General features: G+C 38.3%; 1 protein-coding gene across 1 annotated transcript in view; it reads left to right on the plus strand.

Moving 5' to 3' along the window:
• The window catches only part of GABRA4 (gamma-aminobutyric acid type A receptor subunit alpha4), a 72,400-nt gene that overhangs the window by 40,667 nt on the left and 4,089 nt on the right, over positions 1-27,644 (plus strand). The gene's annotated exons all lie outside the window — the stretch shown is intronic.

The following is a 27,644-nucleotide window of genomic DNA, read 5'->3' on the forward strand; positions in this document are numbered from 1 at the left end:
TGAACAAGGACCTGAAGCAGTACTGTCAATTCACTTGACATTTAGATGTGCTTCTGACAGTAGTTTAATGACATTCTTTAAATCTTATATAAACTGTACCTCCCCAAACCCATACCTTTTTCAGTACAGAATGTTCTGTAGGTAGTAATGCTCTTTAGGCAATGAGTAACTGTTTAATTGCACAATTATTAAACTGTATGATTTAAGTGACAAGAATATCCGGATTAGGTTTTATCTCCAGCTGTGTTTGTTATCTGTTAGTTTTGTTATGTGTCATGTGCTGATTCATGAGAAAATGTCATGTTGCTAATGTATGAGGATGAATCTCAGCTAGTCATTTACCAAGAGTTTACCAAGCAACTACTGTGCACCAGTCACCATACAAGGCACTGTGGATTCAAAGACAAGACCTAGGAACTTAGTCTCATGAAGGAAACAGGCCACTAATTGTGTGGGTGACTATATTTAGTTTATAGTATATGGTCTGAGTTTTTATTTTAGGGTAATTCTAGCACGCTTATAATAGTTTAAACTTATGCTCAAACCTTCACTGCTACCTTAGACCTCCCTGTTGAAATACTAATCTATATATCCAACTACACACTGGGAACCTATTATATTTATAGAATACCTATTAAATGTCAATACACTTGGAATACTGTGCTCACTTCCTTTGTAGATCTGAGAGTAATAGAGAGGTAGACATTCAATAATTAATTTCAAATAATTAAATAATGATAAATATGCAAAATACTGTGAAGGAGCGGTAGAGAGAGTAATGACAAATTATATCAGAAAGAGTTAAGCTGAGATTTCAACTTAGTCTTTGAATTGCAAATAAATAAATAAAGGATATCATTCAAAATGACAAAAGGAGGAGAGGCAATCAATTTTAGTAGCTTAGTGAAACAATATTGTGCACATTTTGATAATCATTGATAATAACATCACCTGGGAAGTAAAATGCCAACATTAGCATCATAATTGACAATTTAGGCTATTTCCTCCTCCAAAAGGGAAGTGCTATGATTTTAATGCTACATTAAGAGGGCTAGATATATTAGCTAGTGTTCAGGGAAGAAGTAAGGCATCTTGTGAACTTAATATAATTTAGTGTAGTGTGTGTGTATGTGTGTGTGTGTGTGTGTGTGTGTGGTATAGATACAGATTATTAGTAACTTTGTTCATTTATTTTCATGTATTATCGGTTTACAAATATCATGACAAAAGAATAAGCTATGAAGTGTACTTATATAGTACATAGAATTTAAAGAGGTAGCATGTTGCCATCATCATCATTATTATCACCACCACTATCATTACTGTCTAGTATGTGCCATTTGTATATAATGTGTGTGTGTGTGTGTGTATGTTGTTGCATATATGTTGTTGCATATACATATAGTTATATATACATACAATCCAGGATGAGTTGTTGTGTTGCTATCTATATAATTTCATGGTTGATGAAAATGAGCCTTGGTGAAGTATTTTGGACACTTTCAGATGTGTGATGTTGCTTCTCACCTAGAGAAAACAGGCGGGCATAAAGAGATTTCATCTCTGTCCTCAGTTCCCCAGTATAGCTCTGATCATATAACCCAATATTTGGGTTTTTATTTTTCTATTTGTTAGAAGATAAAAATAGGGAAGTTTATATGTAAATTTCCTTCTAACTTAAAAATCTATGTTATTACAAACTCATACACTATCTATAACTAATGCAAGATTGTTTATACTTTAACATGTGCTTAATTTAATAAAAACTTATTAGAGAGAGGATGGCTCCTTTTGGGTTCACTGAGTTAGATCAAATTAAGTATTCAGCTTATTTTATGTTCACCTATTCAGCAAAAGTCCATACTGTTCCAACAGCCACAAAAGCATCAACTATACTGTACTACCACATTGCAGATAGTATTTTAAACATTTTACATGCATTAACTCATATAATTGTTATAGCAATCCTGTCCTATTTTTTTCAGACACAGAGACTTAAGTGATTTGTCCAAAATCATACAGCTGCTAAGCAACTGAGCCAAGATTTAAATCCACTAGAAATTACTATCCCTCAGTTATAACCTATGACCACGACTGCCAACCCTTCACTATGACTATCACTGTATGCTCACTAATTAACACAGTCCTAGTTTTTCCTAAAATGTGTTGTTTCTCCATTGCAGAAAATATAAGCTATGCTTTGAAACTTTATCCCATTTATAAATAAGCCCAATCCCTTATCAGCCATGGGCAAACTACGGCCCGCAGGCCGGATTCGGCCTGTTTGAAATGAATAAAACTATTGAAAAAAAGAGACCGTACCCTTTTATGCAATGATGTTTACTTTGAATTTATATTAGTTCACACAAACACTCCATACATGCTTTTGTTCCGGCCCTTCCGTCCAGTTTAAGAACCCATTGTGGCCCTGGAGTCAAAAAGTTTGCCCACCCTTGCCTTAGCTAGTAGTTCCATTTACATAGATGCCCAAGTCACAATTAGTTAGCATGCTCCTTACCTCCAAATTTGCATAAAATATATATGGATTTTTGTCAAGGCTAAAAAAAAACAAACACCCCATTTGATTTAGCATAGCCATTTCAACAAACTGAAGACAAACCCATAATTTTCCAAATTATATTTTTTCACCTTTTACGCATTCAAAGAACATTCAAAGCATTATTCTTATTTTTTGGTTTGAAAAATCTATCTTACATGCATTAATATATTAAATTTATACTATTTATTTACAACATATATCCAGTAGAATGTTTTACAGATTTTGGGGAAAATTTTAAAGAAGTTCATGAGAGAGTTTTTGCCCTCAACAAATTTATACAATGTGACAGAGTATAGTGATGCAAATGATCAAGAGGAGCAAATATTCTGGAGGGACAAGGGATCTGTAAAGAAAAATGCTGAACTCTGGGAGGGTCTTTGGGAGAACTCAGCCTGTTTATGAGGCATCTTTTATTGATGATCAGCAAATTGAAGGAAAGTAACAAGGAAATGAGCCAGCTCGTTACTGTTAATATCATTAATTCCTTTGTGATATTTATGAACTATCTTAAAGATTATTCTAGAATTGCCACATAATGATTAAGCTATTATCATATTGTTGGAATTTTTATTGCTTCTCCATTTACTCTGTTACCTCTCCAGCACATCTGGCACAGATTTGCTAAGAGCCTAGCATATGCTCAAAGGACCACCCACTGATTGATTTCATTCTTCATACAACTGAAATAGAGGCACGATTGCCTAGTACAGCAGTGTGTGGGAGAACCATACGTTTTCCCTCGGGAAATTTTATTATCAAAATATTTGTATGGTGTGTCACATTTTTATTAATTTTGTGGTGTGTTTTCCATCTATGTTAGCAGTGTGAATGGTCCACTACTTCTTTTTGGAGTGAAAAAAATAAAAATTCAGTCATCTTCAAAAAGATGCAGCCACCCTGAAACAAATTCTCTTAATGTTTCCAGCAAGTTCTTTTCCTTAAGCTACTGAGTAAGATTATTCATTTCTTCTGGTTTATTTCGCTAAATTTCCAGTGTTGCTTTTGCTATTTTGAGAGGCTAATTTTTATAATATACATCACCTAATCTCCAGCTTTTCCCTTGGCCTCAGATGATGTAAAAGTTTCAAGAAACATCAGTTTGGGTATTATTATTTTACTTAAATGAATTCGAGAACATTATGTATAAAGTGTCTTTGGTAGAAGGAAATTATTATACATTTTGGTCATTTTAAAAAGAGTACACTTTGCACTCAGATTATATGGCATAATATGTTTTTCTCAATATTTTCTGGTGTTTGATATTCCACAGGCTTCTTACCCTGCCTAGCATTTTGCTTGAATAACAAACCCTATTCTTTTTCAAGCTCTCTTGTACTGTTGCCTTTATTAGTGGGCCTGGATTTTCACATTTCTGTTATCAGTTATTCTGTAGGATTCTCTTCTGCCTCTCTCAATTTCTCTTTCTTGAACTTGGCTTCAGTTCTTATAATTCTAATGCCTTTATATAGATGACTAGTAGGAGGATTTCTTAATTTTCTCAAGTTTCATGTAGTCCAGTGAATTTTTCCTTTCTCTCAAATTCCTTCTCTCTTTTGGAGACAAGTTGGCTAAAACAAGTTACTTTTACTTACTTTTGTTTGGCTAATTGGCAACAATTGTGGGTTCCACGGTCAGAGAAGAGGCTGTCATTAGGGGATTCAGAGAAAGGAATAGGAGTGTGAGGATGAAGGTGGCCTTTAGTTTCTCTGTGAGCACTTTCTATTTTTGCCTTTCTAAAATGTTTTCCAAAGTCCAACCACCTTAATGTGAATATTATAAAATATTATATGATGAAAATATTAGATAAAGGGATGAGGTGTAAGGGAAGAAAGACTCCACCATTTAGCACACCTTTACTTTCTCTTGGGAAGGTCTTTGGCACTTGAGAATTGACATTTTCAAAGAGAACTTGGCCAAAGGTGGTGAGGAGTCTATATCCAAAGAGCAGAAAGTCAACTCTTCTTATACAATATGAGTATACTGTTGTGTCTAGCATAACCAATTATGGGCACTTCTGAACATCTGGGGTATGGATATTACAAACTTTAAGACCAATGCTTAACACAGAGCCTGGTGCCCAGAAAATGCCCATCCAATTTGTTGACTGAGTCAATGAGTGAAGCAATAAATGAATGCAATGAGTGAAAGAATGAATCTCTGCAAAATATTATTAACAATATTAACAATGACAGGAAAGAGAAGTCCTAGATGACAACAACAATAGGAAAAACTTTCATAAACTTTCATTTTTGAGGCCCACACATAGCTTTGGGGTTACTAAAGGAAATCTATAAAGCTTTTATTCTTGACCCAAAGCCACCTGGCTTCTGTGGACTTTCATATGAAGCAACTACTCTCCCAGTTCTTTCATTGGCTGTGCCTTGGACTCTTAGTTTTGTTGTTTGGGTATCTCTTTCTCCTAATGAAGATGGGCTACTTCATGAGATGTGAGAGTCATGCTCAATTTGCTGTCCAGGTTATACCTGGAAATGTCCTCTGGTTTTATATGGGGACAAACGGATCTAATCGCTACCCTTCTGAGAGCTGGTTTGAATGGAGAAGCTCTAACAAGGGCATCCTGCTTGCAAGAAGAGGAAAGGAGGCCTCCTTAGAGCTGGAAAGGTGCTTCCCAGAAAATTAGCAAGAGCTGTACAGCCATTTAGTAACTGACTAGTTATATTCTTAGAGCAGATCCTAAACTCTAAAAATGTGGAAGCAGTAATAAGTGGGCAGCATGGGCTGGGCTCTTGACCTTCACTGGCTGCTCCTTCCATGAAGAAATGAGCCTGTGTTTGTTTTGAGAAAAACACGGTTTTATTAGGTGAAAAACTATTGAAAACACCATTTTTGCTGGTCAAAACTGGTTAAAAAAATCACACTACAGAGCAAAATGGTCTTTTGAACTAAAAATGTGGCCTGGATTTGACTTACAATTGCCTTTATCAGCTGCCTTTTTTTTTTTTTTAACAACAAAACAGGTAATTAGTAAAAAATTGTCCTCGTATTATAGTGATGACTAGCATTCTAAAATTCATTAGTTAGTTTACTTGTTTTCAAGGTAAAGACTTAGGTTGGAGCTGAGAATGCCTTGGAGCTATATTCAATGTGCCTGCGGCTGCTGGGGCCTGTCCTCTGTGGGCGTCTTCATGATCCCAGTAGGATAGCTTTGTTAGTTTAGTTTATTTTGACTTGAAGCAGTGGAGGCGTGTACAGATGCAGAGCTTAACAGGCCCTCTCCCCTATGCCTAGCTCACCACTGCTTCTCTGCAAGCAAGAAAGCCACTTTGCTAAAGCCTTAGCCGATCCTGAAAAACGTTAACACGCTTTCTGCTTAATGTTTGCCAACGGGCTGATCTAAAAATGGCACCAGTAAGGTTACCTATTATCCATGAACAAGATTTAAATAGATTATGTTCAATGGGGACTTGATCTGCCGACAGAAAGTTGTATGAGTATCCCCGAGCAATTCATAAAAATAGAATGAGATTTGATATGGTGAATCCTATTTGTTTTTTGTTAATTAAAAAAATCACACAAATCTCTCCTTCAGGAGCATTTGCTATTTAAGTTTTTTCTCTTATACATATTGTTCCATGGTGTTTCTTTATGAATTGCATTTTATTTTTCAAAACTCCATAAATTATTCATTTTGCACATTCGCAATGGATAATACCTCCTTGTACAAGGCCAAATTTATTTTATCAAAGTCAATACTATATACATACTTTAAAGCAATGTATTTTGGAGCATCATTGAGATAACATATGGAAAGATTTAAAAATTATCTTGAAACATGCATAACTTTCCTGTCATCTTCAAATGCCTAGCAAATTGTAAATTAGTATTTTTTTTCAATTAATGTATAATGGATAGGTTGATCTTGTCCTTGTTTTACTGTAGCTGCCGAGTTTATGCCTATTGTCCTTGTACCTATGCAGTTTAGCATTTGTTCTGGACAAAAGTATCTTGTCTTGAGTTAATGAAGAAGCAAATATAAAATAAGCAGTCTTCTAGCATTGAACATTTGCCAAAGTATTTAAATTAAATGTTTCCAATAGTAGTCTAGATATATATGCCTGTAATAGGTAGGCTATAATAGAGTTAAAGGTTAAAATTACAACCAATAGGGGATTTCAGAATCTCATAAGACAATTTGAGATAATTATTGGCTAAAATTAACTTCCTGGTTACTCTGCAGTCATTTTGTAGCCATTAAGAGAGACTTGCTACTCAGTATTAAAAATCATAGCATTATAAAGGTCCAAGACACATAATACTGAAGAAAACTGAGAAGTAAAAAGGATTTCAACTCTTCATTGTGCTGCAATGTTTATTACATGGCACAATTGTTATGCAATTTAAGACAAATAGATACTCTTGCTTTGCTCTCAGGAATTTTGTTATCAGATTCTCATGGGGAGGGGGGTGGTGGAATCAAGATACAGGAAGATGTAAAATTTGAGGCTGAAACATGTAGGGTGAAATCAGAAATATGAAAGCGAGAAGTATTGAATAAGATGTCCTTTCTTCCATGTCACTGCCTGAGATCTGCTTTGTGTGTTTCCTGAGCACTTCAATTTTTAGGGTATTTTTTGTGAAGCACTAAAGTTTCATCATATATGTTGGCCTGAATGAGAATAGATGCTGGACACATATGGGAAGAAAGAGGTACAAATCCAATTGTCACATTCTGGATAGACCACTGCAGTTGTTTGGAATTATTGCTGGTATTCTGCTCGATAGACCCGATTTAGCACCGCATAGCACAGCCTGATTTATTACAGAGCCGTTCGTCTCAAAAATAGCTACATTAAACATGAACGTTATATATCTTTATTCCAGGCCAATCTGCCAGCACAGTAGAGTGAGCACAATCATACCCTCTCAGCAATGCAAGCAATGAGATGAAATTTGCTGTTGCTTTTCCCCTAGCTCACCATAATATTCTTCCCCAGTTTGAAAGCTTCCCACCATCTGATTATTGTATTTTCTTGATGGTGTTTTCCCATTGTGTCTTTAATATCCTATTTTCTGGCTGAGGTATTCTTATTTGTGATAGTAGTTTGATAGATTTCCAAAGGATAAACAAATGTGAGTATTTTAATGGTGAAAGTTCAAATGTTCAGTGGAGGTCTTAAGGCTGTTTCAGATCAGCTGGATGGGTGCATGGTCTTGGCCAGCTAGGTTCAGTATCAGAACAACATTAAAGAGTGCTGATAAGATAAGACATTAGCCAGAAGCCTCCTGATATATTGATCACAGGTAATAGATTAAGATGATAAGAGCATAGCTCCAAGTGAGCTATGCTACTCCGTATAACAGAAATTCCTTTGGTGCTATGGTTTCCACATGTGCATTCCCTATGCTGAGCAGGTATACCTGTAATTAATGTAAGAAACTCCCATTTATCCAGGTACTCAAGGAACCAGAAAGCTAAATTAGATAAGAGCAATTTTTGGGTAATGTTATATAGTGTAACTTATCTTAATATGCTACAATCCAGTCGTAGTGCTAAGTTGGTTTTTATGATGTCCAAATGCTTTGAAAATTGACAATGCACACAAAATTTAATCTGAAAACTCATTACAAAGTTTAATTTCAGTGTTCTGTTTCTCACAATTCATCAAGTTGACAATAAGAGTTGTTCCATTTAGACTGGTCATTTTAACTGTTTCCTTCCCAACTGCTCTACCAAGCAGACAAAGATCTTGTGAAACCTGAATCTCGGGCCTTTTGAGGCATTCCTGTGTATTGCCAAAACTAGGTTGTACTAGAAAACAATTCTGAAGATGGCTGGAGTAAGACACCCCTTCCAGCCCCCCACTCCTCCCACTCCCCACCCTCTTCTCCCCCACACACAATGGCCGTCTACATGCATTTCTTACAATGTCAGGTGGTGTCTATGTTCTCTAACCCTTGATTTGGGCTGTGCTTGTGACCACAGTAGAAGTGGGGCTCTATGACTTTGAGGCTGGCCCACCTGAGACCCCATTCTTGAATCCCAGGCCACATGAGGAGACCTCAGGTAAGGTATTCCACTGACAGCCCCAGCACCAGCTGCCAGGCATGTGAATGAAGACACCTTCAAGGTGACGCCAGCCCCAGCCTTTCTGCCTGAAACTACATGAGAGAGCCTGAATGAGAGCCTCTTGGCTGAGTCCAGTTACCCTCCAATCCCATGAAGGATAATGTTAAAATGGTTGCCATTGCTTAAAGCCACGGTCATTTAGGGGGGTTGTTATGCAGCACTAAATACCTGGAAAACACATACTTGTAAATGAGGCATGCTCAAGTTCAAATATGTACTCAAACTCTTGCCAGCTAGATGATTTCAGCCAAGATCTTAAATTTTTAAAATTCTCTTTGTTTATCTTACAGATGTTTAATCTAGAATACCGCAGGTGCTCAATAAAGATGAGTTTCCCTACTTTTCTCCTTGTCTTCGTTCATTCCCTTCCCCTTCCTTCCTTCCTTCCTTCCTTCCTTCCTTCCTTCCTTCCTTCCTTCCTTCCTTCCTTCCCTCCTTCCTTCCTTCTTTCCATCTTTTTATTTCTGGCTTGCTTACTCCTTTCCTTCCTATGTAAATTCAACTGAATGCAGCTGCATTTGTGGTGGACCATTTTAAACTGGAATATGTTAGTGCCAGGTGTGGATTTAATTGGACCTTTACTTAGAACGCAAGCAGACAGAAATCAGGATGCATTTTTTCCCCCCAGTGAAAACTGCTGAATCATTGGTTCCAAAATCGGCATAAAATATGCTCAGACCTTCCACAGACGGCATGTGTGATGCGATCAAGTGCTTTGGGAAATGGGGTAAACACATTTTTAAAAAAGCAATGTTTCCGTCAGTTCACAGTGAACATTATCTGAATTCAGTTGAGGCAGGAAAAAAAAAACCTTATAAAGCTAGATAAAGAAAATGAAGGCATGAACAACGTGTTATTTGTAGGAATGACATACATTATCTCCTTGGCAACTGCAGTGTGGCATTCAATTCAGCAGTCTATGTTGTGTCATCTTGGATGACTGAAAGTCACTGTTTCCTATGGAAACAAAGGAAAGAACAACATGAGAAAGAGTTCTAATTTTAGTATGCTGGGAAAGTATTTTAAAACCCAGGGACCAGCAGGCTTCCACAGCTCAACAAGAGCTCAAAATGGCATTACATTTTCATTTATTAGTTATGCAATGCTTTAGCATATGGATTAGATCCTAATTTTCTTTGGCCCTGCTGAGCTTTTTATTCATTCGTTGTGGTCAAATGACTCAAGACTGTTGTGTGGAACTGTCAATGCACAGGTATTTAGTAACTTTTTCATAAACACCAGGATCTAAAATTATGCAAATTCACTTATTCATTCATGTGACACATATTTGTCGAGTGCCAAGGTTTTGAGGCTGTGTAAGAGCCCATGCCTTACATCTTACAATAATCCTGTCATATAAATGGGATATCCTGGCATTTCTTTACTTGAAATGAATCAATAATTTAGCAAGCGTTCATTTAGCCCCAGGCTGGAAAGTCCATTCTACTGGGAGCTAAGAAATAGTAGAAATGAACCACAGGGCTGCATAATACTTGATAGGGCACAGAACAATTCTCATCATGGCTCTTCATTGGTCAATGATTTCAGTAAACGTTCTTAAGCATAGTCAGCTTGTTTTCATCAACAGCTTCCAAGTGAATGGCTCTGAAATATTTATAATAGTGACTTATGCTCAGTATAATTCCATTTAGTAGGTAATTTGATGAAATCAAATGTCTTAAATGAAGGAAACTCCGATTGCAGTGTAGCTGTCTGGCGTCTAAAAGTTTTCACTGTATGAACAGTCGCGGTGGAACTGCTTACCACAGCAGGGGAATGGTATGGCTGGTTATGTGAGATGTGGCATCAGTGTTGCCAGATCACCAATAGGGTTACTGGGAATTCTCCCACAATAGTACTGGAGATAGGACTTGAGATGTACTGTGGAGCAGAAACTTGGGTTAAAAAGTTGGGTCTTTCCAAGGCTGATCTGTGCCTCCCATTGATCTCCGTCTCCAAAGCATTGTCTTTAATGTTTATTCTACTCCCACTTCCAACCTCATGACAGCAGAAGGTGCAGCATTCATCCACATTTTGGAGGTCTGTTCAAGAATGTCTCCAAGGCAGACTGCGAAAGCGAATGTCTGCCAGAGTCTCACAGAAGAGCCTTCTAGGCTGACCTTCCAAAGAGTGATTTCAGGTGTTCTAGCCGGGGGCGAGTGGTGGTGGCGGGGGCGGGGGGAGGAGGGAGAATAGAAGCCACAGGCCTGATTTTATAATTTCAGTACTAAACTGAATGGCCAGGTTTCACTTCTGAGTTTCCCCCCCCATCAGGTCTTATTTTGCTATGTCCTTTCTAAGAGCAGTATTTCAGCTTAGAATTTTCTTGGGTTTGTGGATAGAGTCATGGGAGATTTAAATAGCATTGCAGCTGTACAGAAAAGCTGTTCTAGTGTGTGCTTTGAAAATCAGCTTTTCAATAACTGATAGCTTTACAACTATGATTGAGAGGAAAAACCCAGCCCTTGCTAAAGCAGCTATTTCAGCCACAGGCTATGTGTTTCCAGCAACTGGAAGAAGGAGAAGCTATGTTCCTCATCACTTTGTTCCTGGGGAGGCAGGTTGGTGCCTGTGGGCCTCGTGCTTTTCCTGTGTGGCAGGCAGGGGGAAGAGGAACAGGGAGGTTGATCCAGGAGGGGACTCTCATGTGCTCAGCAGCATTCAGTCATATTTTAATTTTTTTAGGTGATTTTTCTTTTCTTTTTAAAATTTTAGGCATACTTTTTAAACAGGCAGCGTATGAACTAGGAGAGGGAGCACATTTAATTCTGGTTATCAGTTAATATTCTAGGATCAACTCATTAAACAGTCCATTAACTACTATAGTGGCCCAGGAAGTATAATCTGGATAGAGTAAATGACAGTCATCTGGTTTTCAAGTGGATTTAAAAGTGCTGCTTTTGGCTATATAGCTTTGCCAACTACTTATCTCCTGAGACACATTGTGTGAGACTCATTTTTGCTGTGCTGAGCATATAGGAGGGAATGATTTTGCTGTTGATTTATTTCAAAATGATTTTGTATAGATTTATTATTTGTTCATTCTACTTACTTTATTGAACACTTTTTAGAGCTTGGTTCTGTGCTAGTCAGTGAGGAAAGGAGAACAGTAAGCCTCTGTAGTAGCCCTAAAGAAATGTATATTCTTGGGAGGAACTCACACAGTGTGCTGTATACTGGGCTAGGAAAAAGCATAAGAAACTGTGTGAAGATAAAACCACCCGGATTAGACTCTCCGTTGGGGGTTGGGAGTGGAGGGATTCTGATGAGGGTAGTGGGGGTGTCAGATTAAACTTCTCAGAGGAAGAAATCGCTAAATACTATTTTAGAGAACATAAAGGGGCGGCAAAGAAGATGGAGGAAAGAAGGCAATTAGAAGAGAATGCGCAAAGACCCAGAAGCAAGACAGTACAGCTCACACTTGAAGTAAGTGAAGACATCTTGGCTATAATCCAGGCATTGTCATTGGCTTTCCCCCAAAACTGTCACCACTGCAAGGATTTGTGCACAAGCAATTTAATTTTGAGGTGATGGCAAGAAGCTCTGTGAGGGAAGTGGGATAAAAAAAGGAGAAAGAAGAAAATCCAATAAAGTATGATCAATGAGTAGAATTACTAGTGCATGCTTACCATGCGAGAGACTCCCAGGGTATGTGTGGAACATGCCTCAAAACTCTCCCACTGGGTGGGACGGGGAGAGAGATAGAAAAATAGATTGGAAAAGTACTGACATTAGTGGAAAAGAGTAAGTAATACTAAAGTTTTGTGGCTTGGAAAGATAGCTGGATAGTGTGCTGATATCTAAAATCTAAAATACAACAGTAGGGATGTATTTATTTGACTAAATATATTGGGTTCATTGAATATGAATATATTTGTACAAAAATTAGACTTTGGACAGTGGTAAGAATGTGTCATAGGGTAGAAATTTGGGACTTTTCCCCACTTTGCATCAACAGAGCCAAGATCAGTGCCTAACATAAATAGGCACTTAATAAATATGTGTGAAATAATTGAATGAATAAATGCGTCCATAGGTGAATGAATAAATGGTATTCATCTGAATGGTGTCCTGCTGGACATATAGGTCTACAGGTTAGAAAAAATTTGGGAAGTAGACATTGAATTTATGCTATTGTTGTAAAGATAGTAATTCAAGCCACGGGATAGGTTTACTCACCTGAAGTATCAGAATAGCAAGATGTCCCAGAGTTCAACCCTATGGAAAGATAACATTTACGATTAAGTAGAGGAAGGGAATCCCACACTGGAGACTGAAATAAGATGAGCAGCACTAGATTATGGATTTTATGGGGAACATTTAAAGAAGGAAGAAGTGATCAGTAGTGTTAGATGCTGCGCTGACAATAAGACACAGATTTCAAAAAGAGACCATTGGGATAATCTACAAAGAGTTTCAAGAAAAAGATGGTGAGGGGAAGGTAATAAAATAACCGTGGGCTAAAGAATAAATGACAAATGAAGAAGTGGAAACAGTATGTGTAGACAATTTCCCCCCAAATTGGCAGTGATAAAGTAGCAACTAGAAAGGGTCAAAGGTTCAAGAAATTGCTGGAGATGATGTTTGCATTTGCTTCTTTATTTTTTATTTGTAAATATATTTTTATTGATTTCAGAGAGGAAGGGAGAGAGAGAGAACAAAAGAGAGAGAGAGAGAGAGAGAGAGAGAGAGAGAGACATCAATGATGAGAAAGAATCATTGATCAGTTGCCTCCTGCAAGTCCCATGCTGGGGATGGAGCCCACAAGCTGGGCATGTGCTCTGACCAGGAATCGAATCATGACCTTCTGGTTCATAGGTGGATGCTCAACCACCGAGCCATGCCGGCTGGGCTGCATTTGCTTCTTTATAACCTGAGAGAAATTTAAGTCTGTACTACGTTGTGAGAGTGCAAACATTCATTAAATTGCTAATATAATTAAGTAGAACAATATCTACAGGATTCTTGATTTTATTCCTATCTTTAAGCATCCATCAGCCCAGAAGGAAACCTTTTAAATTGGAGCCCTTAATTATCTCTTCCTACAGTTGGCAGATCTAGGCAAGTTAGGTTTTTGCTAGTTCTTAGCATTGCTCCAAGGAATGGAGCTGATTATCTTCACCTAGGGATTAGGAAAGGAGATGAATTTTGAACAGAGCACAAAATGTAACATTCCCATATATCTCCAACATTTCCTGAGATGGGTAGTTACAGTATTCATTTAACATTTAGTTCTGTTGAGAAAATACAGTGAATATCTGAGTACAGAATTCATGGAAACTTACATAGCACTATTTTACCTTATGGGACTTACCTACTTACCTGCTTGTCTTTGGATATGAAATGACAACAATCAACACTAATAAAAGAGAAAAATGGTAATTGGCGTACGAGCTACCCTTTTCATTGGCTAATCAGGGCTATATGCAAATTAACTGCCAACTAAGATTGGCAGTTAACTGCCAACAAGATGGCGGTTAATTTGCATACATAGGCACAATGCAGGGAGGCGAAAGGGAAAGCAGGAAGAAGCCCCCTGCCACTGACAGTGATTGGAAACCCAGGGGGGAGCTAAGAGCTGGGGGGCAGGGCCAAGGCAGCCCTGGGGCCGCCTTGGCCCTGCCCCCCAGCCATGATCAGAGAATCAGGTGCCTTTTCCTCCCTGGCCAGTGATAGTAGGAAGTAGGGGTGGAGCCAGCGATGGGAGCTGGGCACGGTTGAAGCTGGCAGTCCCAGGAGCTAAGGGTCCCTTGCCTGGGCCTAAAGCGAAGCCCACGATCACGGGGCTGCTGCAGCTGTGGGTCCCCACTGCCCGGGCCGGACACCTAGGCCAGAGGCATCAGGCCTGGGCAAGGGGCCCATCCTGCGATTGGAGGATGATGGGGGTCAACGCCTGAGGGCTCCCAGTATTGAGAGGGGGCAGGCTGGGCTGAGGGACACTCCCCCCCACACGTACCCAGTGCATGAATTTCGTGCACCGGGCCCCTAGTATAATAATAATATTCAAGTGTGGATCAGTTACTGTATTCTAGGCCAGTGGTCGGCAAACTCAGTCAACAGAGCCAAATATCAACAGTACAACGATTAAAATTTCTTTTGAGAGCCAAATTTTTTAAACTTAAGCTATATAGGTAGGTACATTGTTATTAACTTAATTAGGGTACTCCTAAGGCTTAGGAAGAGCCGCACTCAAGGGGCCAACGAGCCGCATGTGGCTCTCGAGCCGCAGTTTGCCAACCACGGTAGGCAGTCTGTTAAGCACTTTACAGACACTGCTCCATCAATAACTCTAAGAAGTAGTTGTCCTTATTATCTTCATTTTACCCAAGACAAATCTGAAGCAGAGAGGCTAAATCTTGAATCAACCCAATTTCAGAACCTATGGTTCTGATAATTTTTTTCTAACTATTAGTATACTGCTATACAAGAATGATAATGAAGATAGGTGTTTGGTAGCTGTGGGTTTTAAGATTTGTGTTATAGATTTTTATAGAAGGCACATTTCCCTTGCTTCCAACCAGATATGTGAGTCTCCTAGTTTCAGGTCTGCTTGGCCGAAGCAGTTATCTTGGTGATATACATTAATGTGCTGATGAGCCACTTGCTGTAAATTGCAACTCAGCTACTGGTTCAATTCATGCTACATTTGCAATCTGCCTTTACTGAAGTGCAAAATTGGCTTTTCTTGTTTTAAAGTGGTACAACATGCCAAATAGTCTAATACCTTATTTTCTTGCTCAAGTAAGATAATCTAGGCTCAGAGGAAGGTTTAACATTTTCACTTTGGATGAGCGAGCTGTTTCAGGATGAGAGCCTTGTTAAATGTTGGGTGGTTTTGATAATGCCCCGTTGGAAACTGTAGCTTACCGCATGGTACTCCTCCTCGGGACAAGCCAAATTATTTCCTGGAGGGAAACCAAAGTGGCTTCCACTACTGGGGGACTTATCTATTTGACAATATAAGAGCTACCAATCCATGTCATGGTAGAATATCAGTTTATTCTGCTGTACTGTTTTACAGTAGATGGAGTAGATTTATAATGAATTGTGTTAACAGGATAATTCAACGTAGGCTTTATACCAATTGACTGTGCTTCCATTTGTAAAGAGTATAGCAGGAGATTGATTTTGAAAATATCAGAGCATTGAAAAATAGGTGGCTTCAGGAGTCCTGTTCTGCTACATACACATGTGTACACACATTTACATTATACCTAACTTGGCACATGCATTATTGAACTTCGTTAAATTTAATTATTTGTAGATAACTACATGTTTAAGAATCATTCTCAAGTCAGCAACTAGAGATAGGGCTTATGTTGATACCTTCCCTGGGTTACAGTTGAAGTTGAAATTGCAGGGTCCTCTGCACCAGGGGAAAAAATGTTTCAGGTTCACCATCTATTTGAAGTCAATTTTTACACATCTTTGAAAGTGCTGTATTGCAACTTAAGGGAAAATTTATCAAAGAAAGTTGGAGCACAGTTTCCCTCTTGCAGAAGAACATGATGGAAATATATATATATATTTTATCACATAGGAGATGCAGATTTTAGGTGGTGATGTTGATTAATTTCTAAAACAACTTGAATAGGTTTTCTTTTATTCAATTAAAAATATTTGCTCAAGTGGATTGTATTTGTTGTTAAGATAAAATTTTCTGTAGAGTAAATCATCTAATGTAGACCTATTTATAACTATTTTTTAGGCCTAAATGTATAAAATATCTAGGATACAAAGTAATTTCTATAAGTACATTATGACAACCAATCACCAAAGAAATAGGGAGAATATTAGGAAGAATGGAAGCAAAAATCCTATATAATAAAAGCCTAACATGCAAATTGTCCCCTTGGGCAGTCGTTCAACTGGGAGTTTGACTGCTCACTATGACGTGCACTGACCATGAGGGGGCAGCGTGGAGCATGGCGGGTGTCGGCAACTCGGCGCTGGCAGTGGAGACACTGCTGGCCCCGATGGGCCCCAACAAGAGCGGGACCATGGTGCGATGGTGGAGCAGGTGAGCGGGCAGCACCAAACCAAGGCAGGTGTGAGTGGGGGGCCGATTGCCCCACAGACAGTGACCAGCGGCAGCGGGGGACTGGGCTGCCACCTGGCTCCCAGGCACTGAGGGAGCTGGGGGGAGGGGGGTTCAGGCCCCAACCTATTGCCCCACACAGACAGGATGGTGGAGCAGGTGAGGGGGCCGGTGCTAAGCCAAGGCGGGGTGCCAGGTGGGGCTGTGGGGCTGTGAGCTGGGTGCATAAGCTGGGGGCCTATCCCCGCAGGCCACCCCGAGGGACCCTACCTGTGCATGAATTCATGCACCGGGCCTCTAGTAATTCATAAAAACTCTAGAGCAATTTTCACTCACATTAGAAAGATAGAATTAACCAGAGGAAGGTGTTTTTTTTATTTGTTTTGCTTTTGTGAGATAATGTAGCTATAAGAGTATTACAGTTTTTAGCTTATAATAAAACTAAGTAAATTTAAATCAAATCAAAGTCTGAAAAATCAAATTGTTCATAAATGTCACTTACCTAGTTTATGTTACTGTGGACATATTTATGGTAAATTCTTTTCTGCTTTCTTTCAGTCCCATTAACATACATATTTGCGATTGTAGGCAGCTTCCTGAAGTGGTTAGACATGTGGGTTTGGGATTCAAATTATGACTAACCCATAATTATCTTACCTTAGGAGAAATACCAACTTTTCTAAGCTTCAGTGTCCTCATTGGAAAAAATAGAATATTAATACTATCTTCTTGGTGGTTGTAATAAATATGGGAGGTTATTTGTGGAAACCATTTAGTGTAGTACTTGATTTATAGTAAGTGTTCAATAAATGGTAGAGCGGTTGCTATAGATTCAAGATGCCTGTCAGGAAATGCCAATATCAGACCTTAGTTATGTTAGAGTGGTCCCTGAATGGAAAACATTGCTTTAATTGCCCACTTCAAAAGCCAATAAGAGTAAATTGAGAAAAGGCGAATTTTAGAACATCCTTAAGAGATCTCAAATTTTAATTGACAAGGAAGATTATTGGCTTTCCTTATTTTATCCCACTGAGAAAAATCTTTGAAAATTGTGCCTACCACCACAAAACTTTTCTTCCCTTTCCCCATAGTTCTTTCCCCTAGTTCACCTTTCCCCTAGTTTCACCTTCTTGCTCATTCCTAATGTTCCAGCTCTTGTGTCACTTTCACAAACAGATTTTCCCAGCATTCAGGCTAGGTAATGTATTCCTTAATTCCTCTAATTTTCCTTTATACCATTTAGTATTATAATTTTTTATAATTCCTATGAAAAATTTCAAGGACTATTTTTCATCTCTGTACTCCCAATCCCAAGCAAAATAATTTTAAAAGTTGAGCACTTCATACATATTTGTAAATAAATGATTTAGTTGAGTGAATCAATGTATTTAATGGGTCCTTTATTGCTTATGAGATTAATTGTGGACCTTCTGTTACTTCCAACAAAAGGTGAAGCAAAGGACTTGAGCTTTTTTCTCCAAAAAATCTACTAAAGCTATTATAAATGTTTAGATTCAGTAGGCAAACATTGTCCAATATTCCAAACTCAGGCTACTTTAGGTAAGGTCCTTGGCTCATCACAGACTTCCTCTGCTGCATAGTTATGAATTCACAAAGGGCTGTGGCTGATAATGCTTGGGCTGTGGAATTCCTCCTATCCCTCCCCCAGCAGAAGTATATACTGAGGATTTGGTATTGATAAATTATTGCTTTTTGGATAGTACCCCTGTTGCCTTTGCTGATGCAGATAAAACTGTGACTTGGATTACTTGCTATGCCAGCCTCCTATAGTGTTGGCATGAATCTACATCTTTCTGGATGGCTATTTGTCGTAGCACAATTTCATTATGAACAAATCATATCAAGTCTATATTAAGGAAAAGGCATTGTACAAGCATTTTCTAAGTTTAAATGAGATTTTATGAATATTTTGAAACTGAAATAACTCATTTCCATATGATGTGGATGCTTTAAAAAATGAATTTATTTGGCCACCCAAGTTAGGAATTGAAAAACCTAGCAAGATTCTTTTTACAATGTTTTATCAGATATCATTACATATATTAATCTACTTTTAAGAATTAAAAAATATTTTAATATAAAGTGTGAAAAGGTTATAAGTTATGTTAATTACACCTTTCCAATATTTAAATAAATACATGCTCTGAAATCCATAATAAATGTACACACATTCACACATAAACATACACAGTCACACATAAAAGTCATAATCTGGCCCTGGTCTGGTGGTTCAGTTGGTAGGAGTGTTGTCCCTACACCAAAAGGTTGTGGGTTCGATACCTGGATGGGGTGCATAAGGAAGGCAACCCATCAATGTTTCTCTTTCTCTCCCTCTTTTTCTAAAAGCAATGAACATATCCTAAGGTGAGGATTAAAAAAAGTCATAATCTGAAGAGAGGCAAAAATATTTAGGGAAAAATAGTGGGCAGTTGAAGTGAAATCTGGAGCTAAATTCAAACTGAAGGTCAAATAAAGCCCCAGTTAACACTGGCAGGTGTGGCTCAATTGGTTGGTCATCCTCCCATGAACTGAAAGGTTGCTGGTCTGATTCCCAGTCAGGGCATATGCCCTGGTTTTGGGCTAGATCCCTAATCCCAGGTAGGGGGTGTGCAGGAGGGAGCCAGTCAATGTTTCTCTCTCTCCCACTCCCTCTCTCTCAAAATCAATTTTAAAAACATCTTAAAAAAAAAAAAAGCCCCAGTTAACTGAAATCCTCTGATTTGGGTGAAGAGAAACTGAAAGTGACTCAAGGTATCCAGGCAGCTGGGACAATTTAGGCAGAGGCTGTAGAAGCCCCTACCATTTTTATTAATAAAGGACGACTAAAAATACTGCAAACAGATCAATGCTTAATTCTTGCCAAATGCATCTCAGTTTCTCTGCCTTTTATCTTGACTCTACCTAGGATTTGGGTTATAAGAAAAGTATACTCACTCAATGAGGAAGAGAGGGCAGAGCAGACCAGAAACGAAGAGATTATCTGAAAGGAGAAAGCTGCAAGTTTGTTTAGCTTTTATTTTTTTCCCTGTGAAAAGGTTAGTTAATATACAATATTTAAAAATCTTAAAATTGTGTGTGTTCTGAATTTATTTTTACTAAAGTTGGGTGATTGATTGTCTTAGTCTGCTCAGGCGACCATAGCAAAATAACATAGGTTGGGTGGCTTAAACAGCCAAAATTTATTTTCCCATTGGTTAGAGGATAGGAAGTTCAAGACCAAGGTTCCAGCAGGTTTTGGATTCTGGTGAGGGCTCTTTTCCTGGCTTGCAGATGGCTGTCTTCTTGCTGTGTCCCTATGTGACTCTGAGAAGTGCTCTTGGATGTCTCTTCCTCTTTCAGGAGCGCAGCAGCTCTGTCTCAGCAGGGCTCCATCCTTATGACCTCATGACCTCATTTAACCTAATCACTTCCTCCAAGATCTTATTGGGAGTGGGGGAGTATCAGGATGTCAACATATGAATTTTGAAGGGACACAATTCAGTCTATAGCAGTGATTAAAACTTCTTAATATTTCTTTTTCTTTCTTTCTTTTTTTTTAAAGCCTTCTTGGACATTTGTTTCTTTCTACATCCCATTTGATGCCCTTCATGGACTCATTTCTTGCTTCCAATTTATATGTGGAAGAAAGTCGTTTTGATTACTGTAATTAAATAGATAAAAAAGAAGAGTGACACTATAATGGCCAATATATTCACTGATACAAATTTTAAAAATATTCTGTTATATTTAGAAAGTGTGCCGGTCAAACTGGGTTGCCAAAGTTCTAACTATGAGCCAATGTTCTAGGTGTGTCTTTTTATTAGTAGAATGAGGTGTGACTATAGTCCTGTACTTTGGATGGCAACAGTTCTTCCAGTCTTTGTTGTTTCCCTGAGTTCCAGTATCTGGACTTCACTGATAATTGGAAAAGTCACAGAGAGAGACCAGTGATCTGATAGAATTGTTTTTAACTAACTCCCAATGTTTATTCTTTTCTTTTTAAATCCTCACCAGAGGATATGTTTCTATTGATTTTTAGGGATGTGTGTATGTATGTGTGTGAGAGAAAGAGAGAGAGAGAAACAACAATGTGAGAAACATTGATTGGTTGCCTCCCTTACACACCCCTATTGAGGATTGAACCCTCAACCTAGATATGAGCCCTGACTGGGATACAAACCGACAACCTTTTTTTTTTTTGGTGTATGGGATGACACTCCAACCAACTGAACCACCTGGCTAGAGCCCAGTGTTCATTCTTATAAACATTTAGAGTGACTACAATGCTGCTTTTCATTATTGAGCAAGAGAAGAATCATCCAGCTTAGTGTTTGCATTTGGAGAAAGTGAGTGGCGTGTCCTTTGCCCTCTACCATCTCTAGGGTTATGCTGGCCGCAATAGTGAATGTATCTCCTGGAGCAAATCCAGGTCAAGATCGCTTGATCAAACTTAGGACCTGTGCTCTGACTACTGAAGTCTCTGACAAAGAGATTTCTTTTACTGGAGACACATATTTAATATACAAAGCATGGCGGGGGCGGGGGGGTGCGGAGAAGAAGTACTAAGAATCCCTATAACAAAACTAACCACAAAAATCACAGATCTTCAAGAAATCCTAATATTTTACATTTTTAACTTCTAAATATGTAAATAGGAAATGAATGAACTCTTTAAGACCTTGTTCTCTGGTAGTCCCCCAACTGAAGACATAAATTTCTTATCCCAGTTCCTGATATTGAAAGTAATATTTCTATAGCTTATGGAAATACAAACATTCAATTAAATGCTAACATTGGGAGGAAATGAAATACAATAAATAGGAAACTCAGCGTTTTCATTACTACATTTTGTTGTTCAGTGTCTGACAGAGTCCCCTGGTAACTGTGTGTGAAATATTTAACATGTTTATTTGAAGGGGGTGTTTTTCATTTCCATTTTCTTAAAACACTACTGATAGCCCTCAGTAAATCTCTACCTTGGAGCCTGGTTTCAGCTGCTCCCCCCTACTTGTTTATTTCCTTATTAAATAGGATGTGTGGCTAGCCCCTGAAGCCCTGTCGAAATGGCCCTGAATACATAGCTTTACATTATTGGATTTTTTTTTTGTATGTGACTCATTGATATTCTAGAAGATAAACCTGTTCATTATTAGCCTTGTTTGTTTTTAATTTAGAGAGTTAAATTACATTTTATTAAACTTCCTTAGCTTCTCAAGCAGGCAATATGAATGTAGCTTGTGTTCTACAAACTTCGTATTAGTCACTTTATCTCATTGTGGCTAGAGTAATAAGTTTAGATGAATTTTCATTTTCGCAGTTGATAATACTTCTTTAGAAACTGTGTCAGATCACAGTCATGATTGACAAATTGCTTGGATTTGCTCCTGTTTGCCTGTTGCTGCTTTAATTTGTTGGTGATGTTTGAATCTGCCACCTCCCTTCTCTATCCCACCAGTTTCCCTGCTTCGGGCTGTTGTGACTAATGACAAAATGATTTCAAACTAAATCATTTTTTAAAATTCAAATGAAACTGAGGTACTTTTCTTGTTTGTAACCACTGTGTCTGCTGAATACTGATGGAGCCACTCAAGTCTCCGAACACTGTATGAAACATAACATCACTCTGACACATTAGTTTGTTTCAAAACTTGAAAACTGTGTGAATATTATTCCTAGTGAGTCCTGTGCCAGGTAGATCATCAGAATTCTCAATCCTTTTGTGGTTTGTCACCATGGAAAATGACACACTTTTTACGTAGTAGACCTTGAGACATTAGTCCCAAATAACTTGAGTATTCTTTGGCTGTTTGGCAGAGAGCAAATATTTAAGCCTCAAACCAGTCTAATTTTCTTTCCTTTATATGTCCTGATAATAGAGTATTGAGAGACTTTTTAGGTATTCTCAGTCACCCTTGGGATTGAGTCAAAATAATTTCCGTGCTCTAGGACTGTCCGCAATATTCTAGAAATCTGACCCATAAACAAAGAAATAGTAATCTGAAGGTCAGGTAGAAAATATTTGTACAGTTTTTCTTTAATTTTCTTAATTTGAAAAATAATCTTGATTCTGTTTTATATCCATTCCATTAAAATTTATTTTAAAATGAAGTAGGTGCCTGCTCTGTTCATTAGCTTACAATGATTAGTAAGATGGTCTTTATACTCTAGAACAGGGGTCCTCAAACTTTTTAAACAGGGGGGCAGTTCACTGTCCCTCAGACCGTTGGACTATAGTTTAAAAAAAACTATGAACAAATTTCTATGCACACTGCACATATCTTATTTTGAAGTAAAAAAACAAAACGGGAACAAATACAATATTTGTATTTGCATGTGGCCTGTGGGCCGTAGTTTGAGGACCCCTGCTCTAGAAGTTCACTGGTAATCTTAAAGATTCAACCTTTCTTTTCAGGTGATAATCCTAAGTGGCACACTTCATACTGCTCCCTCCATTTTCATCAAATCTCTCACTTTGTCGATTATTTTTTTCAATCACCATAGATTGAGCTCATCTCTTTGACTTGGGATCACTTTTCTCTTCAGACATTTTCTTTACACATATTTGATAACTAGAGGCCCAGTGCATGAAATTCGTGCATGGGGGTGAGGGGGGTCCCCTTAGCCCAGCCTGCACCCTCTCCAATCTGGGACATCCCTCTCACAATCTGGGACTGCTGGCTCCTAACTGCTCACCAGCTTGCCTGCCTGATCACCCCTAACTGCCCCCCCACCTTCCTGATCACCCCTAACCATCTCTGCCTGCTGGCCTGATTGCCCCTAACTGCCCCCCCTGCCAGCTTGGTCACCCCATGCAGCCTGCTTGTTTAGTCTTTTGGTCATCCCTCACTAACCCCCCTGCCGGCCTGGTCGCCCCACACAGCCTGCTGTTCAGTTGTTACTGTTACTGTGACGGTGTCCTGGTCAATTTGCATATTCCTCTATTATTAGTATAGATTATAATTTGTCTAATTACAGATGTTGTCAGAATATAATTTTCAAATTTTCAAAAACATTGCAAACAAATATTGAATGGACATTAAGTCAAAGTAATGTTCAACTCATTAATTAATGAGAGAACCACTTAAACGATAAAATGGGTTCAAAATCTTTATGAGTAATAACTACAAGTAACTTTAAAAAAAATAAATGTTGCCTAACTGGTTTGGCTCAGTGGATAGAGCATCAGCCTGTGGACTGAGGGGTCCTGGGTTCGATTCCAGTCAAGGGCATGTACCTTGGTTGCGGGAGGCAGCTGATGAATCTCTCTCATCGATGTTTCTAACTCTCTATCCCTTTCCCTTCTTCTCTGTAAAAAATCCATAAAATATGTTTTTTAAAAAATAAAAAAGTAAATGTTAGGATGAGGTTGCTATGTCAGATACAGAAGTGGTTAACATCCTACAGGGCAACAAAATCATTACTTTTAGTGGTCTTTTTACTGGACAAGAGCCTTCAAGTTAATATATAACTTCATAGTATTTGCCTCAAATCCAATATTAAATAGCAAAATCAAACTCAAGTAAATTCTCCTAGAAACTTAATAATCCTTGCATGGAATTGTTAATTAATGCTCCATTATGACATGGAAAGAACAAGCTGTACTCATTTCTGACTTCCAAGTCTCAAATAATTTTTAACAATATAATTGACTTACATATACTTGACTGACTCGAATGACTCAAAAGGAGTAGTTTATTAAGTATTTTAATGCCTCCTCCACATCTGTGCACGAAGAGGCTGTACAATATGGCAGAACACTTAGTTAAGTAACTCAGTGTATGCCTTCCATTCAGTCATGACCTTTCTGCTTGGATTTTTCCCTACTGTAAATGAGGAACTGGAATAAGTTGATCACGAAAAAACTCTTGCAGTTTTAAAATGTTGTTATTCTTTACGAATGGGGTTATCGAGGGCAAAAAACTAGGTCCTTTAACTAGTGTGTGGAGTTGGGCAATAGGGTCTACAAATGGTCTTTGATGCATTCTGGGCAGGACCACCTTCTAATTATCCCAGAATGTCTGGGGAACTTCTCCTCTCCAGGGTTTTGGGAATACCTCCTTTAGGGCCCTTGGTTTAGTTGGTCTACATATGTTATCTAGTGCCACAACCATGCTGCATAACAAACAACTACAAAACTTAATTAGCATACAACAATTTATTTTTGCTTTTAATACTGTGAGTGAATTAGAAAGTTCTGTTGATCTGGATTAGGATTGGCTGGGCAGTCCATTGTCTCTTAGCTGGAGCAAACTCACATATCTAGTGATCAGTTAGCTATTGGCTTCTAGGATAAACCTCCCTAGGATGACTGATTCTGCTCTAAAAGATTTCTCCATCAGGCTAGCCCACCTCTGTTCTTATGATGGTGGCAGTGTTCTGAGAGTAGAGGCAAGCCAGGGCTCTTAAGGCGAAGACTTGGAAGTGCACACTATCACTTCCACCACACTGTTGGCCAGAGAAAGTCATAAGGAAGCCTGTAGGAAAATAGGCTCCAGATCCTGAAGGTGAGGCGTGGGATATGAAGAGGGAGGATGAATTATTCAAGCAACCATTAGAACATAATTCACAGTTGGGATTTCAGGAAGTTCCAGAAGGATATTGATTTGGAGGAAAAGAAGATAAGATCAGATAAATGTGCTTGTGATTTCTTGTGGGGTGCACTTAGGTTACTTAGAATTACTTTCATCTTTTTAGGTCTTACTTTTAAGATTCATTATGCAAGACTAGATCAGTGTATGGAGTTGGTTATTCATATTACTGAGGCAAATGCCTTCTGAGTACTCTGCCAAATTTTATTTGAATGTTGAGATATTCCAGTCTGGCTGGTGGGAACAGGCATATCCCCTGGTTTAGTATATGCCAGGTACTGCTTCTAATCCTTTCAGGTGGTTCTTCTTGCAGCCTTTGGTAGTTAATTCTCCCCACCCCCTTAATCTGATCTGTGCTTAGCAAAATACTCAATGGGACTCTTCAGACATTTGGAGTTCTCTCCTTTTTTCAGCATACACTTCTCTGTTACTTTTTCCTGTGAACGCTAACCACCTTGATTTCCCTAGATTCTCAGCTCCATCTCCTCAATTCAGGGAGTCTGCCAGCTTTTGCCCATATTCTCCCTTTCTGCACCAAAGCATAGGACTCTCTCAAGGTTGTTTCTTTCCTTTTTTTTTTTTTCCCAGTGATTATGGTTCTATGTTGTCTAGTGCCCAGTCTCTTCAAAAAACAATTTTTATTTCACATATTTCCTTTATGTTAAGTTTAAATCCTTTTTTTCTTTTTTAAATCCTTACCCAAGGATATGTTCATTGATTTGAGAGAGAGGAAGGGGGAGGGGGTGGAGAGAGAGAATTACATTGATGGGAGAGATAAACATTGACCAGTTGTCTCCTATACTTGCCCCATCTGGAGATCAAACCTGCCTCCTAGGTATGTGCCTGGCCTGGAATCCAATCACAACCTTTTTGGGTAGGGAGTGACTCTCCAACCAACTGAGCAACCCGGGTGGGGCTTTGTCCAGTCACTTCATGCAGGAGAGTAAATTCTGTCTCTGTGGCTCCATTTTGGCCAGAAATGGAAGTACAGTGGGGCCTTGACTTACGAGTGTCCCGACTAACGAGTTTTTTGAGATACCAGCTGTCTCTCGGCCGATTTTTTGTTTTGAGTTGATAGAGTAATTTGAGTTAACGAGCTCCTTAACGAGCTCGGTCTTGGAACGAATTAAACCCGTAAGTCAAGGCCCCACTGTATCCAATTCTTAGAGTTTATTTTTAGGAAGAAGATGGGTTTCTAAAGATTATGTATGACCTAACTTTAGGTGGAAAAGGCAATAAGAAAATACCAGATTACACGGTATTTGAAACTACATATTTCTCTCTTGCTCGTCCAATTGGTCCTTTTATTACTCTCTTCCTTCTCTTCTTAGTATATTTGTTATATATTTTATTGTATCATGTGCATGGGTGTTCATTTTACCTTACCAATAATAGTGTAAGCTTTTTAAATGTTGTGGATATACTTTACACTTCTTTATATTCTTCACCATGTGTATTACATTTTAGAATTAAAGGTAATCAATGAATGGTTATCCTTTTCTGTAAAAAAAAGGGACTCAAAATCTGAGGGTTAATTAAGTGATGTGTACAGTGTGCTTTGTAGAGTCAATGTTCTGGGTAAATTATGATAATTCACCTTTTAGGTTGATGTCAATTTTGGTTTAAATTGTCTCCACTGAAATTAGATGCCATATGTTAGACAAGTTCTCAAGAGTTCAACTGCAATCTACTTAGAAGAATCCTCCAGGCTGACAGGAAGAACGCTCTCCAAGCCTCTCAGATCCTGTTATGGCTCTCACCTTGTGAGGCTTATTTTCTTTCTCAGAAAAGTTGAAGTCATAATTCACAAATATATGAAATATGGGTTGAACACGTTTAACCTGCTTGATGAGTGTGGTATTGAAAAGAGATTATATTTGTAGACCAAGCATTTTTCTGTAAAGTGGATTATTAATTAATTGTATGTAATATCTGTGAAATTTCTTGTAGGCTGGCTTCTGAAACGTACACTTGTGAGCTGTTCTTCCTCTGTCTCTCTTCTACTTCTCCATCTTCTCACCCATCATTTATTTCATGAAATGGTAGGGGAAGAGTATATAGAAAGCAATTACTATTTACCCTTAATATAACTTAGAATAAATGTAATGAAGAAACAAACATCTTTGCAAAACAATCAAACTATAGCTAAGGACAGATATTTGAATAGTTTGAGCAATTGCTTTCCTTCACTAGTGTGGACAATCTATAGTTGGCTATACAGTTATTTATCATGTCTGTCAAAATACAAGGAGCATTATTTTGAATATTTTTCATGCATCTTCATTCAAGTGTAGTTTTGTTTTACACAGAATATAATTTGATGGAAAATACTGAATTTCATGTTTATTGAAACATTTTTACACATAAATA

The sequence above is a fragment of the Myotis daubentonii genome, chromosome 1 (genome assembly GCF_963259705.1).
Source record: "Myotis daubentonii chromosome 1, mMyoDau2.1, whole genome shotgun sequence".
In the NCBI taxonomy this organism is placed as follows: Eukaryota; Metazoa; Chordata; class Mammalia; order Chiroptera; family Vespertilionidae; genus Myotis; species Myotis daubentonii.